The 18045-nt window shown below is 45.1% G+C and overlaps 1 protein-coding gene across 6 annotated transcripts in view; it reads left to right on the top strand.

Moving 5' to 3' along the window:
* The window catches only part of CTBP2 (C-terminal binding protein 2), a 143557-nt gene that overhangs the window by 99030 nt on the left and 26482 nt on the right, over positions 1-18045 (top strand). The gene's annotated exons all lie outside the window — the stretch shown is intronic.

Genomic DNA, 18045 nt, shown 5'->3' with positions numbered 1-18045 from the left:
CATTTGTGGCTTGGCTTGTTTGAAAAATGGGGAAAGAAGTAACTTGAAATGTTTTTTTCCTGGTAGACTCCACAAGCAGGGAATTTTCTCCCTGTGCAGTTCAGCTGAACTCCCATGCAAACAAGTCTCGAACAATGTGCTGTACCAGCATATACAAAGCTTTAATAAAAGGATACCATTTATAGGCATAGAGACGGTGCCAAACTGGTGATGCCATTCTACAGGAATCTAAATAAAGAATGATTTTGTGAGTGGAAATGATAAAGTTGTCAAAATGCAGACACTTGGCGCACCCCTTTCCCTGGCGTACCATAATTACACAGCTAGGAAGTAGATGCTGTTTCTTTCATGCTTATGCATCCTTTATGTAGCTGGTGTAATGTATTGATTTCTAAAAAATCCTTAAATATTAGGCAACACGTTCTGTGTTGACATGGATCAGACACAAAAGTAGTACATCCAGGCAGTATTTTTAAATAAACAGTTTCCCAAAGCCCCCAAAAAAACCCCAAACTGACATAGTGCAGGGAACACAAATATGTTCATTTGTTTGTGGTACGTTGGATTGAGCCCGTCGGTACCGATGCAGTGAAAGCCCTGGTGTGAGGGACCGCTGGAGCCATGCATTGGGAGCAGTCTCCGCTACGAGAAACAGACCTCTTCTTCTGTGTGTCTCATATATAAATTGAAAACCCTATTCTCCAAAAATTCTAGATATTATCCCTTCCCTTTAAAAGAATTACCCGTGCGCAACAAGAGGAAGCCAGCAGCGTTTCTGTGCTGCTGAGCTCTTTCTCGCTACTCAACCCCCTTTTTTTTTTGCCTACGACCAACTCATTTGCATGAGGATGACATTTGTTGCTCCAGTAATTTCATCTGATAATGGCCAGTTTGCAAAGCGGATCTGAAAACATATTCCTTAATTATGTGTTGCTAAGCAACGAGAGGGTTTGGCCATAATCACAGAAAGATTATCTTCTCATTGAAGTCCCTGAAAGGTTTAGCTGAAGTAGGACCTGTAAAATTGTCTTCATTTTTATTTATTTCCCCTTTTTATTTTCCAAATAGCCTGAGAGGTTTTCTTCCTGTTAAACTATATTTTAAAAGTAGAAGCCAAGGTAAGACACATGGCAAATGGAAGGATATGGATTAAAAATGGAAGGCGTGGCGGTTTGTAGATGTTTGAGCTGTGCTGAGGAATTACTCTTTAAGGAACACCATTGCTAAGGAGTGTTCACACTTACACGCGAGGTGATAAGTGAATATTACAAATACGTTAAGATGTTTTTAAAACACTGAGTGGATGACAGAAACTTGACTAAATCCAGAAAAATTGTATTTGCCAGCATTTTTAGGAGTGATGAGCCTTTTCCTGACTGTAGCTTTGGCTGCAAGGTGAAAGCAAATTCATTATTAAACTCTGTCTCTAAATGGCTGCAAATATTTTCTGTCAGTATAGGTTAATGTCGTCTGAGTCAGCGGAGGGTTATAAAATGTGTGTTGTAGTCCAGTGATGTTTTGAAGCTTGTTGTATGGATAGGGGTTTCAAATAGATCATTCTGGTTATTTTTGAAGTCTTGTTGGACTGTGTATTGTAGTCTTTTTACAGTGAGTTGTTTCTAGATACCTGATTTGTGATTTGGTGGTGAGCTTTGACGCTCCATGCAGATTCTGCATAGCTACTGTTTACTGGAGTTTGGGCAGAGGGTTTGCAGGAAGAAGGCATCTCGTCCTGCCCAGTGTCTCCGATGGTAGAGACGGTGTCCTGGACAGGGATATAGGCACATGCCACATGCTTACGGGCCCCTCACTTCAGTACAGTTAGATAAGGGAAAATCAGCAACAAGATTTAGTGCTGCAGCTTCTTTGCGTTTCATAAAATAATTATTAAGAAGTCAGATAAATCGTCCTTTCTGGGAATTGTGGAGTTATATGACAAAAAGGTAGTGAATGAGCACCCTAAACCTGCTGCTGTGGCAGCAGAGTGAGTGGGGCATAGGAGCTGAGAGCGATATCTCCGGAGCCGAGACGGCTTCCCATCCTGGGAACTCCCCAACCACAGCTCTGGCAAAGCTGCTGCGCTCTGCATCACCGAGACCTTCTGTGTGAAGCTGTCAGAAATAGCTTCCCTGGGGAGAAACGTGCTGCAAGCCCGCTGCTCCTGCAGCCTCGCCATCCGTAATGTCACAGGTAGTGAACGCACCGAGTCACCTCAGTGGCAAGCAGGAAAAAGAAACCCTGCAAAGTCTGAGCAACAAAACGGTGTCGGGTGGCGGTCTGCTGGCGGGGCGGGTTTGCGGCCAGCCTCGTGATGAAGTGGGTGGTGATGCTGGGAAATAAGTAGTGTAGGTCAGCAAAGCTGGCAAGGGCAAACTGCCTCTAACAGTCACTGATCAGATGACTGATGCTACACCTCCAAAATGTTGTGTCTTCAAACTATTATGTTTGCTAGTATTTTTATTAGACTACTTGATTTATAGGTTTTATCCAATGTTTCAGTCTTAAAGCAGGTGGCTGATAAGAATTTGGTAGCTAGCCTAGACTTTTCCAAAACGAGGGGTTGGTCCCGATTTCTGTTTCTGATGATGGACTTAAGGACCTCCAGTGAGGGGTGGTGATTCATTGAAAATATGTGTCTTGGATGTTTTTTCAAACTTTAATTTACATATGAAGATGTAAAAGCAAATGATCACAGAGGGGGAGATGCTTCCCACAGGGATGAGGAACGGGGCTGTCCTGTACAGGTCAGGTAGATATTGGAAGGAGGGAGGAGCAAAATTACTTGACTGTAGGATTTGGTTAAAAGCCTGACCTTTTCCTGAGCCGGGAAAGCCAGGCTGAGCGTAGCTGCCTTCCTTGGACAAGTAGTGCTCTCCAGTGTGAAGGGGACTCATCTTCTCTGTTATCAGCTTAGAGCCCAGCTAGAAATACCTCTCACTGTGATTAGCTCAGCTCTGCTTATACTGTTTAACACTTGATTGTGATTCTTTTTATTGGTCTTTTCCACCCTGTGACAGATAAAAATTCTGTCAACTGCGCATCAGTTGCAGGCTGAAGCTCTTCATGTGGGCAACCCCCAAAGAGGAGAGGGTGTAGTCAGGAGCAAGAGCCTTGATGGTTGTTCAAGGATGGTTAAAAGAGCCCATCAAGTACAGTTAAAATAGCAACATTTGCCCATTCTTTTAAGAGTACCATGTTAAAATTGTCATAGCTTTCTATGGGCAGAGAGAGTTTACTGGTGGTATTTTATATACAATATAAATTTCATGAGCATTGTTGATGTTGGTTTATTCTTTGCCTAATGTACCATATAGCAGACAGCTTGAAAATCAACTTCAGTTTTTCTTCACTATGTTTTCTGTAGCATGTAATCACAATGTATACATGTAAGGCAGCTCAATTAACAACCCAGACTGAAACGGCACCAAAGGAAGCTCCGTGTGCTGAATAAATCTGATTTAATTTGCACATTGACCTGACAGACCATAGCAAGTCCTTGGAGCCATTCCCAGCTAGTGTGCTACTCCAGGTAAAGTGAGTCTGTGCTGCATTCCCTGGCAAAACCACAGCCTGATGATTCTAACTGGGATTGTAACTTCCATACAAAAATACGTTATTGAAATAAGTGGACGTCTCTTGCTAGTGTCTGCTGTCCTGATGATCACAGCTTCGTTTGCAAGACATTAATATGCAAAATGATGAGGGTACTAGCTGGAAATACTTGCAGTGAGTTTGGGAAAGCCCTTGAAAGGCTCACAAGGACACTCGCCTACCCCAGCTGGGCAGATGAGTGCGCAGATATGTATTGTGTGTGGATCTTAAACTTGAAGTCATCAGAACTGCTCCCATTAGTAGGGTAAACAGCTGAAGAACAGAGCGTGTGAGAGATGTGCTGAAAACTACCTTGATAAAATATTGACTATCTTGGCCAATATGCACACACGATTCACTGATTGCAGAGAATACGCTTTTAAAATACGTTTTTAAAGGTTGAAATACGCTTTTTATAATGGTTTTATCAAAAGCAATATAAAGTGTCAAACTCATTCCAGTTGCAATTCATTGACTTTAGTGCCATGGCAATAAAAATGAATTTGGCCTGTCGGAGGAGAACATGTTGTCAGATGCACAAGTGGTGTCGTCTTCAATTTACACTTTCCTTTTACCCTGTGTCTGTAGTTCTCTATCATTGTTAGGACTTTCATATATCCAGATCATTCTCTGACTATATTTGCTGACTTTTTTTTTAGCTTTCTCATAAGTAGTTTCCATAGCTACAAACTTAGTGTTCACAGAGGGAAAAAATTTTAAAGGTTTCTGATCATTATTGTATTAAACATTTTTTATATTTCTTCTCCTTGTCTTTCTCATAGTGTTCCACTGCAGACCAGTTTAATGAAAATGCTGCACAACTGAATTGTCTGTTATTTTTAAAAGCGAAGTAGGTGCTGAGCTGAATCCTTAAAAAGCAGAAGACCAACATCATTAAGCCACTGATGTAGAATAAATGTTGCAGACGTAGGACATATATTAATAAGGTTTATATATAGCAACTGGCAGACGAGCTTTTGACTTTTGCACCTAAATAAAACCCGACATTAACAGCATTCCACTGGCTTTCGGCAAAGAAAGATAATTTTTAATCTCTTCTGTCTGCTGTTTCTAGTGTTTTGTTAAAGACGAAATGTTACTTCTCGGGGTGGGATTGACGTGTGTTGTTTTTCCAACATTTAGTTCTGCCTCTCAAGTGGGGAGGTGCTGGGCAGCCATGCCCTGCCTCAGCACAGCCGGGTGGGTCCTGAGGAAGGGTTTGGGCAGAGGTGTGTTAGGCAGCGTGGCAGGACCCTCGCCCTCTTCACTAGAGCAGCTTTGTTTAGCAAAATAGGAGGTTTCTGGGTGCCTGTGCCTGGCTGGCATGACCACCAGAACCCTGTCCAGGGGCTTTGCCTTCTGCACTGGTAATCCAGTTAGCTGCTTCGGAGCAGGTGGAGTGGATTAGTGCCCAGCTTTCCTTCCTCCGCTCACTCCCCCAGTGCAAAGAGTGTCAAGGCCAACAATCAGCTTAACTATGGGTCCTATGGCACAGCGTAGCACAGCCCCTAGCCCTGCCTGTGCCCCTTTCCATGTGACACAGCATCCTTGCTGCAGTTCAGTTCCCCAAGGTGATGGCTCCAAGTCTCAGGTAGTTTGGAGGACCTTGACCTAACCTCATTTGCCAGGCATAAATTTCATTTTTTTTGTTTGCAAGGAGTGTCTGCAGACCCCACTGCCAGATGCATCGTGCTCTGCGTTTGAACAGCCGATGCCATCGCTACCAGCAGTGGGGTCAGGGGTGGAGACTTGTGGTCCCTTCCCTCCTGTGGCATTCCCTCCTGGGATCACCCCAGGCCCTGGGGGCGCATCTCAACCACCAAGGGTAGGGTGGCCAAGGGAAATGGCCTCTCGCCACGTCTTTCACATGGAAGCAGAGGCAGGGGCTGGGAGAAAAGCAAGAGTACAGTACTCTTCCTACAGTTCCCAGAAGCGTTACAGTCCCCGGGAGGAGAGTGGTTTAGGCTCTGTAATCCGAGAGATAAGCAGGTTGTCACTGTAAGAAAGAAACCAGCAGGGCTTACCTGAATGGTTGGAGCCAGTGGAGATCTTTGGTAAATACTGATATGAACAGCCAAGGTAGCACTCTCATGTTTTATTTATGTATGCAGATCCATATACACATGAAAATGGGGAGAAAAACTCTCAAAAATATAATCAGTGTATCAGTCATTATCCATTTGGATTAGTACTTCTGCAGATTCTTCATTTTTTTGCCAGAAGTGACTTGTTTTGGTTATCAAGCGATTTATTATTTCCTAGGTTGTTGTACTGACTTAGCAAGCAAATAAGCAGACGGGACTTTGCTTAGACAGCAAACACAACAATAAGTAATAATTTAGGATATATTTTCAGTGAAAAAAGTCAGAAAAAGAGTATCAAAGCTGAGGCCCCATTGAAACATATGACGTGTATTTTCCAGGCGTGAAGGTGCTATCTCCGGGTGGGTTGCCTCCATGCCAAGGAGCACGTCGGGAGTCATAGGGAGGTGGGATGCAAGAACCTGGAGATGCCCTCTTGACTTCCTTGCTGGTCTTCTTAACCCTGACATGTTTCCTGATGCTCATTCTAACACTGCAAATCCCTGAGCGGTTTCAAGCCACCTCCTACGTGCTCCTTTACTGACCCTACAGATTATCAGCCTTTTCTTATGATGGTCCAGTCTCTTATTGGAGTCTCCCACTGTTAGCCACAGATTGAAAAAACTCAGGAATGGAAATGCATTACGCAGGCATTTGTTGTGTTCTCTGCCTTTCTCTGAATGCTTTATTATAAAGTTTTAAATGAATGTTCAAAAAGTACAGTAGTTCATGCAAGTGCCTGTATTTTGCTTTGTCAGTGAAAGGAATCTTGATTAGTATGTATTATGAAAGACAAAAGAGAGTCTTCAGTGTGGACAGCAGAGAGCTTATCGGTATCTGGACCATCCTGTTGGGACACTGAAGTAACCAGGAAAGCCCAAATGTAGCCAGCAGTTGTGATTCAAGCTTTCCCTGTCTTTGAATTCTTGCTCGTGGTGAGTGGACTTGCATAAAGAAGGGAAGTTGTTATCTTACCAGCCGAAACAGTCGGCTTAAGAATCTTAAATTACCATTTCATTCTTGTTTGCAGCGGTTGTGGTTCTGTTTTATCTGCAGTCAGGGCTAAAAGGTCCAGAAACCAGAATTACTGTAATAACGCCGATGATTGCACTGTAATGCAATGCCGAGCAACCTGTCATGCTCTGCGTTGAATGTTTTCCCCTTATGGTTCATATTTAATCAGCAGGGGAAGGTGTTCTCTGGACTTACCAATCATCCTAAAAGCACAGGCTGCTGAGCACCAGTGTGGCATCTCCTGTGCCATGCTCTGACCAGGGCATGAGCCTGAGTATCATCTCGCTGGCGTGTGATAAGCAAGATACAGAGATATACCTTGTGGAGTAGCAGCCCCACGCTATGGCTCATCAGCTCTTTTTTACTCCAGTTTTTGGTTTCTCAAGCTTGCATGAGAAAGGCCAACAAAATTAATATTTCTAATTTTTGGAGACTTTCTTTCTGGACAAGCAGCTTCCAAAATAGGACAGTGAGGGAAGTTGTGCTTCCATCTAAAAAATGGAAGTTTTGCCATTGATTTCAATAGAAGGATTTTACTCTCTCCTGCAAAAGCAACCAGCTCTGCATAACTTAACTTTTATTGCATTTCTTAAAATTAGATCTACAAAACCAATGGTTTCTTTAAGCAAAAGAAGCTGTAAATTTCATGCATCGAATGCCTGTGCATTATTAAAAATAATAGGTTATATTTGTCAAATGGATAATGAGTAGGTTTCTTTCTCTGTTTTTCAGTATTTTAATGAGTACAGGAAATGTTTGCTATTTATTTGCTTTCAGATTTTACCAAGGAGCACTGGAGATAATTGTCAAATTTCCAAGTGTGTATCAATATTTCATGAAGTACTGTTTTTCCTCTGTACATTGAGGAGTTAGGTCATTAGCACTGGAGCTGTTATTAACAGTCTGAAGCAAGACATAAAAAGGAATTCCGCCAAACACTTGCAAGTTTGCAATTGAAAATTTCCGAAACAAAATTCTAATAGATGGCTTACGGGCGAAATAAATATCGGTAATGTTGCTCGGTTTCAAATGTTGCACATTAAATCTGTTAGAGGATTTCTTGCTTGATCTCAGTTTCTGCAGCTTGTGGGCCTGATCCAGAGAATGCTGAGGCTTTGTCTGTGTGTGTGTGTTTGGCCCCATGCCCAGCACTTGCTACAAATTGGGGTGTACCTTACAGAGATAGGATATCCATCCACGTCATGCTTTGGAAAAAAAAAAAAAATTCCACCTTTCTGACTACCAGCAAATTAAATTCTGTTGAATTATTAAAGCTTAGATTTGCTTTTAAATATAGCACCGACCGGCACTGATATTGACTATTTAGCGTTCGGTTATTTTTGCATGGTCAGCCTGACTTGGAGGTGCAGTACTGGCTGTGTGCTAAGAACTATTGTTCCGGTTTGGATGTTTGCCATTTAAAAGGGGTTTAGTGGAGCGTATGGTTGAATGTGTTTATTTTCTACATTTCTGATATTTCAGTTGTACGTGAAATCATAATATCCCTGTTCTTGTTCTGATTAGGCGACTTACCACATTTTTGGTTTACTCAGCCTAAAACTGTGATGTGTCAGGCTGGCCTCTGCTCCTATTAATGAGCTCACTGTGATGCTCTCAAGAGAAAAACAGCTCAGACAATGAAAATGATTCAATAGTTATGGACCCACTGTGCTCTGCTCTAGAGAGGGTGCTGTACAAAAATAATTGATAAACTGTGGTGGCTTTCTGACTGCTATAAATGGCTGGGTTGCCATACATGCTTCACCAGGCACAGTTGAGTGGCAGCTGTGTAAAGAGCAAAAATGGAGACTTTAAACTTGATTGAACTATGTGAAGTCCGGAGCATTAGTGTGGAAATCTGAAAGTGTACAGAGAGCTGGAAGGTGGCTGGAAAGAACATCCAGGTCTCCCGAAGCAGAAAAAGTGGTTCAGAGTTAGAAGTGATTAAAGCAGAAAGGGAAAAAAAACTGAAGCTTTTGCATTTCTGAGAAGGAAGCAGGAGAGGACTTCTAGCTGGAAGCGAGTGGGAAGTCGTGGGAGAGTCTCCGGCTGCCCTGGAGAAAGGGACCCCGGGCGAGGGGACGGGACATGCTGTGAGCTGGATTTGCAAGACCTGCAGAGCATGAGGTACAGAAGGAGCTTGTTGGGCTGCTCCACCACAAAAGCATGAATAGTGAGCAGGAATCAGTGGCTCTTCCTTGGAGAAGGAGGGATGGGGTCCCGCAGGAAGGGCAGAGAAGATCCTCAGAAATGGCAGAAGACATCAGAACTGGCGTATCTATCTGCTTATATTTTGGGATAGTTTTAAGATTAGTGACACTATGGGCTACAATAAACCCAAGCAGGTCACTTGTGAAAGCTAATAGCGATGAGAGTCATGGTAGCAGTTGAGGAGGAGAAAGAGAAATGGCAGTTGTGCAGTATTAACACGGCAAGAGTGTGTGGAGGTGATGAATTTAGTCATGGGTCATTATTACAGAGTTCCAGACTGTAAGCAGAGGTATTCATCAGAGGGAAGGTAGTGCTTTGGGTGAAAAACAGGTGCTTTGCTAACTAAAAATCACCTTGTAAAGGATTTGCAGCTGCGAGAGGTTTGTAAGAGAAATCCAGAGCAGATCCATTCAACTGATTGTTCTTTTAAGGTGGCACATAAGGAGGAGGGAGTTTGGGAAGCTGGTAGTAAATACGGCTTTTGTAACTTGTGCTTAGTTCTGAAACTGAGTTTTTCTCTCTCTCGGTAGTTGTTTCATGGTAGCAGATGAGCTTTGTCCTGGGAAATGCAAAGGGAAGTCCCATCCTACTGTGGCTTCTCTCTTCAGTACAGCTGTGGGACTGTTCGAGCAGAGGTTGGAGACAACGCGTAGCTACGGTGTTATGTCCTTAGTGGTGCATTAGAGAAGAGAGTGGTGCTGAGAAAAGCGAACCTGACCATTTGGTACCCACCCATGTGCATTTGTGTGCAGGCGGGCTGAGGCAGGGAGAGGGATGGGATCAGCGGAGAGGGAGACTGGCCTTTCACAGTTGTGAAGAAGGCAGGCACATCGGCAGAGACATATGGAAAGCAGATCTCGCAGAAGGATTGGGAGAAACAACATTGGCTCCTACAAGGCTCAGTGCTCGAGAGGGTTTGCTCAGTGCAGATTTGTGTTACGCAACCGGTTTACGGTATGGGAAGTTGCAGAGCACTTAGTGAGAACTAAAGGAGATGCTCCACCATTCTCCCAGGGGGACAGCAAGTTGCTTCTGCTCCAGGAAGGAAGAGGCGTCCGATGCCAGTAAGGAAGAGTGCTGCTTTAACTCCTTCCAAAAAACCTCTTGCACTCCTCCCAGAGCCCTCAGGCTCCAGAACAGCAGCTGGACCAAAGAAGATAAGCAGTTTGCAATGCAATTCCTGTCTTGCTTTTGGTGGTCTTATGGTTCGGTCGTGGATTGCCTGCACCGGGTGCCAAGAGTACATGGTTCCTCTTGCGATGCCCCCTGTGACGGGGAGAATCTGGCCGTGCTCTGCGTACCGGGACAGTTTCCTGGGGAATCTCCAATTTCCTTTATTCCCACTCTGGGAAGTTATTAGGCATGCTGAGTTAATATGCCTCTTACCTATTTGTTTGTTTAATCCGTTCATAAGGCACATAGCCAAAGCACTGCAGTACTGAACAAGAAATACATACTAAGACATGCCGGACAGCCCAGGCAGCAGCCAGGCTGCAAGCGCTGCTGAGTGTAGGCAAGGCTGGAAACTGCCCCGCAGAGTCAAAGGGAGCTGCTTTCCTTCCGTGCAAACACATCTGGAGAAATGGGAGAGGAAGGAAGAAAGTAGGAGAGCAGAAGAAAGGGGAAAATACCAGAATCAGCAACAGTAAGCCAACCAAAATACTGCAGTGGGACAGATGGTGCCCTAAAGGTAGCCAGTTTCTAGGAAAGTATTCCATGATTGGAACAATGCTGCTGGTAACATTCACAAAATGTTTGTGTTTCGAATCTTTTGTACACTCCTCCTCTCAAGTTGGCGTAGTTACGTGCTTTGTTTGTTTGCCTCTGGCTTCTACCCTTCATGGTGTTAGAAATACCCTGCCTCAAATCCATCCAAATACAGCAGTGCCGTGTTTGGTAAGTGGGTCGTGAGCCCTTGGGGTCTGAGCAATGACTTTCAATCTGAATTTGGCAAAATAGCAAGTTAAATTTTTTTTTTAAAAAAAAACCCTGACTCTTAGATCCAAGATTTCACGCCACATCATTTAAAATTAATTTTCTCGTAAACAGAGTGTGTAACCTGTGCTTTGCTGCTTTGTATCAAGCTGCACAGAGCTCCTGAGTGTCAGCTGTAAGGTGATTTTGCAGGTCTCCTGGGGCAATGGCCATATTCCTGCTGCAGAGGTGTTTGGGGCAGAGACCCTCTGAGGAGCTGCACCTCTTCCTCCAATTTGGGATGAATCTTTTTCATCTCCTGCCTGGAAGAGTATCGCGAGGCTATCCTCTGAGATTTTCTTTTTGGAGACACACTCCGAAAACTCAGCCTTCCTGCTGCCATCGCTCTCCCGTCACTGTCTGCAGACCGCCTGCTCCTCAGCCTCCCTCATGTCGGACACCCGTGTTTCATTTCATTCTGATGGCTGGTTTGAAGCAGAAAAACACAAAACACCCCGTGCTCTGTCACACAGGGTGGCAGCCTGCCACGGCGAGGAGTGTGCGCAGCCCTGGGAGGCCACAGCTTCATGTTCAATTACAGTAAGAGCATCTCAAGTGCACCCTTGGAAGTGGTCCACGACCCGTGTTTCTCCTTGGCCAGAGCCTTGTGCTTAGGAGAGGCATCAGTATGTTGGTTTTCTGCTGCAGCCAAGAAGTGTTTTCTCGTTTTGCCTTCCCAGTCTCCCCAGATGCACGGCGCAGCTGCCTCTCCCTCAGGAGTGCTGTTTTGGCACTGACCGTTTGAATTTCCGTAACGGGATGCTCGATCATCTCAGCACGACAGGTATCAGCTTCTTTCTGATCGCAGGTGTCAGGTGCTGGTTGGACTGACAGACCCGCACGCGGCCAGCACAGGGGAAAGCTGCAGTGTCTCCACCTGTGGTCTTCTACACTTTTCTGTACAGTTACCCACCTCTGTCGGGACATACCCTGCACTGGCTTGAGAGATGTGCCCAGTCTGAAATGTCTCTTCTTAGAGAGATTATTGTGCTTTCAGGCTGGGATCTGTTCCTCTGTTTAAAAAAGCACGCAACCTTCCTGGTTAGTGTTTTCCATTCGCTACACAGCTCACTAGTTCTCCACGAGGACAGTCAGGCAAACCTGGCCAGCATTGAGCAGTGGGATGTGGGTTTCTCAAGCTTCTTTGCAGTTGGCCTCACAGCTCTGGGTGCCTTTGTACTCTCCCCTTACCCATTGCCAAGCTCCAGAGCAGGGCAGAGGGCTGAGAAGAGCCCCACTGCTGCTGGACTGACGGGGCTTCTCGGACGCTGTGGTAACTATGTTGACTGATGGTCTGAGAAATTGCCAGAAGTCTCGTGGACCACGTTGGGTGGTTGCAGCCCGTGACGTGAAATGCTTAGCTGTGGTAGGGATGTCTGGGGGACAGAGTGACAGCTTGTCAAAGCTAGACAGCAGTTCTGTATTTGGCATGTTGAGGTCAAAAACTGTCAGTTCCTTGATTTTTTACGGTGTATTAGATTGCCTGGGGAGTGTTTTGAGCCTTGTCACAATGAATTAATTAAGGCCGAGTCATATTCACAAGCTTGTACTGCTCTGATTCAGCAGCAGGACCATGCTTGATTTTCAGCCTAATAATTACAAGTGGTTTTGGAGGATCTGGGGGGCCGATAGAGCTGGTTTCTGTTTCCTCCAGAGCTGCATGTGCTACAGTTTTTACTTGCTCTTTGCCTTGGCTCTCTGTAGCATTGTTTTCTTCCTCCTCACGAACGCAGCCAACTTTCTAATTGAGGAAATCACTCTGCAGCCATTGTGGCTGTTCATTTGAGTTCTTTGTCCGTACCAAAGTTTCCAGCTCCCCAAAAGATTTTAAGTCACTCCTTACTACAGCAGAAGGAAGATAGGAGCTTTGGCTTAGGGCAGACTTTAAATCTGTTATGAAACAGGCCTGCTGCACCAAGCACCACTGTGGGCAGCATATTCACTTCATAAGAGCTTCAAATCCACCTCTGGCTATGACAAATACTGATGAGGTTATTTTTCTATTGGATTCTTATATAAAAAAAAAATAGTTATGAGAAATAAATATCACTTTGTGCTGGGCTTTACTGCTTACTGGGCTTTGAGCCTGAAAGGATTTAAAAGTCATCATGCTCTAAGGGAAAGTTGTAGCGAGAAAGAGGAGGTGGAGGATTGCTCCTGCCAGCTGTTGTGATTTGGGAAAAGGCTTGTCCTGACCAATGGAAAGGAGACTGGGACTGAGACGGAGAGGCAGCCAGCGCTGGCGCAGCTACGCCCAGCAAGATTAATCCACATTAGAAATTCGGCTTGCAGGGGTTTATCATTTCCTTTATATTGTGACATTAATAAATGCAGATCTTTTTTATCTTAGTGGTTATCCTCTCTTGTATCTTTTGTTAACGGGCATTGTCCTTACTTTATGCTGCACAGATAACTGCATGAGAGGATGGATATCATACTCGTGTGCGTTATTGTGCTGCGCGAAAGTACCTGGGTATGTGAGGAAAGAACATGGGCACTTTGTGATGGCTGTGTGCCATTCCTCTTGTCAGCCTTGAGTTGGGCAAGAGTCCTGAAGACAATGCCATGTTAATGCATCACAGTTCAGTGCTTTTGATATTTCACAGCGAAGCACAATAACTTTTTTTCTCATTTCGTTTCCGAAGTACACAAAATTCAGAACATATGCACCGCGTCAGGATTAATTGCTCTTGCCAGTCAACCCAGAGGAAACACTCAGATCAGGCCTGGTCGCTCACCCCGAGGGAACTCTTTGTGTCTGCTACTCTACCTTTGTGTCCCTTGCAACAGCAGCACCTTCTGCTTTTCAGATTCATTGCAGGTTAAAAATAAACTGCAAAGACTTAGCCGTTCACACCTGGTCACTGTCTTTGAGGAAAGCAGCATTTATTGCAATATTATCGGAGCATTCTTGCACTGGTAAAACTGGGTGCGTGGAGAGATGGTGACGGGAGTGTACAACACGTTGGAGGATTTGCCCAGAGCCTGCTCTGCACCACTAGTCCAGGGAATACTGGGAGGCTGGGGCAGGAGAGCACACCCAGGAGATATACACATAGTGCAGGGGCCACCCTGTGTGGCCAGCACTGGGGGGACACATGCACCCCTGCCTGGCCACGTGGCTCCGGGAAAGGTGGGCAGCCGAGGAGCTGCCCCGTTTGCCCAGGGCACGACTTGGCTTCACTGTGGAGGGCCACGGTGGCCCGGTGCTCAGCTGGGCTTGGGCTCTCCATCCCAGTAGATCTGCTTTCCATCCTAGATAGGTCCCATATGGAAGGGAGCTCTCTACTAGCCAAAATAAAGACACTCAGCAATCTGCCAGAGCTGGTTAAAGCATGTAGTCTGTTACAGGCAGAAAGAAACACAGTTTGGGGTAGAGGATACAAAATACATTTGCAAGGCATCTGAGCCTGGTGCTGAGACATTCTTTCTTTCAATGTTGTTGTTGCCAATAGCTTCTCTTGTGCTCAGACCAAAACTATTTTGGGTGGAACATTTGCTCCCTACTTTCTAGCAAGCCTGGTCGCAGGAATGAAGAATGGATTCTTTTCACTGGCCGCAGCTGGTTTGAATGATCCCCACACTGAACCCATTGACTCCAGGCACTCCTCATGCGAATTGCAAGGAAGTAGCAACTGACTTTTTGTTTATGTGCCTGACAGGGGCAGAAACAGCGAAGCAGTCTCAAGTCGACTGAATGCTTGAATCCAGGCGCGTGTCCTGGTGTGTGCTCTGTGCCTAATGCTGGCAGCAAGCGTGGGGTTCACCAGCTCAGTCCGAAATAAGGAGGTGGAAGAGGGTGAGATGTGTTTCTGTCATGGGTGTCTGTGCAACGTCCTCTCCAACGCTTCCTGCAGGGCCCCTGGAGAGCCCAGCAGCATGGCTGTGTTTGGCATAGAAGATGCATCACGCTCATTCGGTGAGAGCTGGAAGAGGAGTCCTTCAAGAACTGTGACCCGTGCGTTACATACAAAGCAAAAAAAAATATCTTGAAACCCATCAATGTCGGTTGGCTAGACCTTGAACGAGGCATTGAGAGGGATCTGCTTCAATGTACCTCTCAAGGTCCACTTCTTCCGACGAGCAACAAAGCTTGTTTTAGAAAACTCAGGAAATCATTTCCAGACCCTGTGACTGAGATCTGCATATCCTCTTGTAGGTGATCTCTCTGTGGGAGCAACTTCTAACAAGTTTCTGCAGAAAAGTCACCTTCCTTTTTCCTTCTGAAGGAAGAGGATTTCAGGGAAACAAATGGACACAGAATTGGTCTGCTTGCAGAGAGAGGACAATGGGACGAGGAAGGTGACCTATTTGTTGGGCTGAGAACCAGGGAGAGGTTCAGGAAAACTCTTGCTGAAAGTAATGCCACTGATGGGAAGGGGTTTGGGAGTAATTGTGAAGCCACCTCTGTATTCTTAAGTATTCTTAAGAAAGTCAGCTGGCCATATGTTATGGAAATTTTTACAATATTGGGTTTTTCTTTGTACTATCAAAGATATTAATTAGAGGACTAGGTTACACTGAGTACTGTACAGTTTACCTCTTGGGTATTTGTGGAATGAACCATGAAAACATAGACATATTTGTGTGTGAAATTGTAAAATGCTCATTTAGCTGGGTTTTCTGATGAGTACCGTGCCTCACTTCACCTCTTTGCTGCGTAGCCTGTACCTCTTGATTGCAGCCAGCGGGGTGGTTTCATGTCAGTGACAGCTAATGTGCGAGGGGCTTTGGGATCCCCTAGGACACAGGCACTACTTAAGATCGTTGTTGCTGCAGGAGCCTTTTTTTTTTTTTTCCCCAAGATTCTAGGGATTTTTCTCAGTGCACTTGGTTCATTTGATATGTTTTATAATCTGTATGATGTGATCAAGCGTATAAACATGTAGACAGGGGTATGATGCATCAGCATCTATCTTTGCCAACTGCTTTCTACTGAAAGGCAGGAAACTTTGTCAACTTTCTGAAACTCTGGTAGAAGACATCTCCCTTCCCCCCCTCCCCTGCCTCCTTCCCAGGAAAGAAATGAAATCTGATTAGTTCATTTTGCTATACCTCATTCTTCTGGGTGGTTTGTGATACAGTTTTAAAACTAAAAAAATCAATTAATTGCGAATAACCATAGGGTACGTAACTACAGGTCTTAGGTTGATAGGTGATGGGTTTTATTGAACCGATAAAATATAGAAAACCGTTAGAGGAAAACGGCTTACTGCAGTGATACCATTCAGTGTGATTTACAGTTTTATAACTGTAGGCAAATTTGAAATATTTTTCACTATCTTCAGTATACGTTATTAGATAAACCTATAGCCTGTGCTTACCTGCATCAGCACTGACTTTCTTCTCTGCGATCATGAGGAGACATAAAAATGAAGACATTTTCAGCCCATTATAGTTAACGTGGTTTCAAGAGCAGTCAGTTTCTCTACAGTTTGGATTTTATTTGTCTCTTAATGTGCTGAGGATGTCTGTAGGAAATGCCTCCCAGCAGCCACGGGAGTTGCAGTGTAGCTATCCTTTGCATGCACACGAAAATAAGACACCTTAAATATAAAGATTATTGACCAAAATGTCAGCTCACGTAAAACAGAGAGAAAATACGAATCCTTGTGGGAGTGCTTTATGCCAGCATCCGAATCTCCCTCCTTTAGCTCGTGTTGCGTTGCTGAGGTTGCCCCCATGAGAAAAGCTGTACATCAGAGCCATGGAAGGCAAGGACAAGGCTGCCCCATGCTTCAGTGAGGTCCTTCGTGCCCCACGCTGTGCCCAGAGAAGTGTGGTGAACCCGGGGGACTGTTAGAACACAGCCTGGAGCCAGGACAAGCCAGGGCTGCAGCTCTACAACCCCTTCCCAAGGCAGTGGGCGGGTAGGAAGGAGGCAGCCGTGGTGCCCCAGGGGTCTCCTGGAGCCCTCCGTGGGGCCCTGCGTGGTCAGAGGAGAGGTGGGTGTAGAACTGCCACAGCACAGGAATAGCTGCTCATTCTTGGAATCGAAAAAGAAGAATCTGCCAGTGTGTTATCTAGATTAATGAAGATGAAATGTGCTGTGTAAATACATCAGAAGCATGATCATGCCGTTATCCCTTGGGCTACTCTGGCTCACAAGGAGAAAAGGTTGATTTGTATTTGTAGATGATTTTGCTTGCTCTGCGAATGTTCGTTTTTGTTTTAGTACAAAACCCAGGCAGTGTGTATTTCTTTTTCTCAAAGATGTAGCAGATTAGCAAAGATTCCTCTAGATTATCATATTTTAAGTAGCTCTGTTTTAAGATAAATTATTCATCTATCATTACTTGTGAGGGTTAGGGATACTATTTTAAACACTGATGATAAATTAGGGAGGTTAGAAGCTCTATTATTCAAAGAACTGTGCAATATTTGGACATTTAACATGGTTTCCATAAACCAGAAGGCGCTTGCATGTGACTGAGCTGAGTGCCTTCTGGCTGGTGCGAGAGAGGTGGAGATGAAGCAGCTACAAGGGTAGGATTTGCAAAACGATGAGACTTTAACTTGGCCTTGACTCAAGCCCACCTGGCGTGTGCAGGAGAAACCCATGTGGAAACCCTTGATGGGGTGATTGTTGCTCGTACTGACAGATGCGGTGTCTCAGGGTGGGTAGGTACTTTCGGTATCAAAGTTAGGGATGGTGTTTAGTTGGCATTGCTTGGTCCACTGTCTTCACTGAAGATGTGAAATGTGTGGCTGTGGATTAGCACTAATCAGAGGAGAACGTTTTTAGGGTCAGGGATGAGAAAAAACAGTAGGTATGTTCTCACCCATTCCTAGTGCATGTTGCTCATCCAGGGCCCGAGAACAGCCCAGCTGGAAAGATCTGGAGGGGTTTGGTTCAGCCTCCAAAAGCCTTCAGAGGAGCAGGGAGGTGAGGTGGGGGGGCCAGAGGCACCGCAGCTTCCGCCCCAGTCTGTGCTCGGAGCTTCCTTCCACTGTAGCAAAAGAAATCACGTCTCTGACGTTATTTGAGATATTTTTGTGAGAGTTACAGATTGTTCCAGCCGTGGTCCAGATGTATCGTGATGTATCAGGAGGAGGTGTGTGAAGGGTGGGCGTGAAGTCCCTGGCGCTGCCTGCAGGTGGGTGATGCAGCCTGTGTTTTGCGGCAAGGCAGGAATGCTAGTGGCCAGGAAATGCCTGATAAAGGGGGAAAATA

Source organism: Strix uralensis, chromosome 7, assembly GCF_047716275.1.
Source record: "Strix uralensis isolate ZFMK-TIS-50842 chromosome 7, bStrUra1, whole genome shotgun sequence".
NCBI lineage: Eukaryota > Metazoa > Chordata > Aves > Strigiformes > Strigidae > Strix > Strix uralensis.
This window is presented reverse-complemented; position numbering and strand designations above follow the sequence as displayed.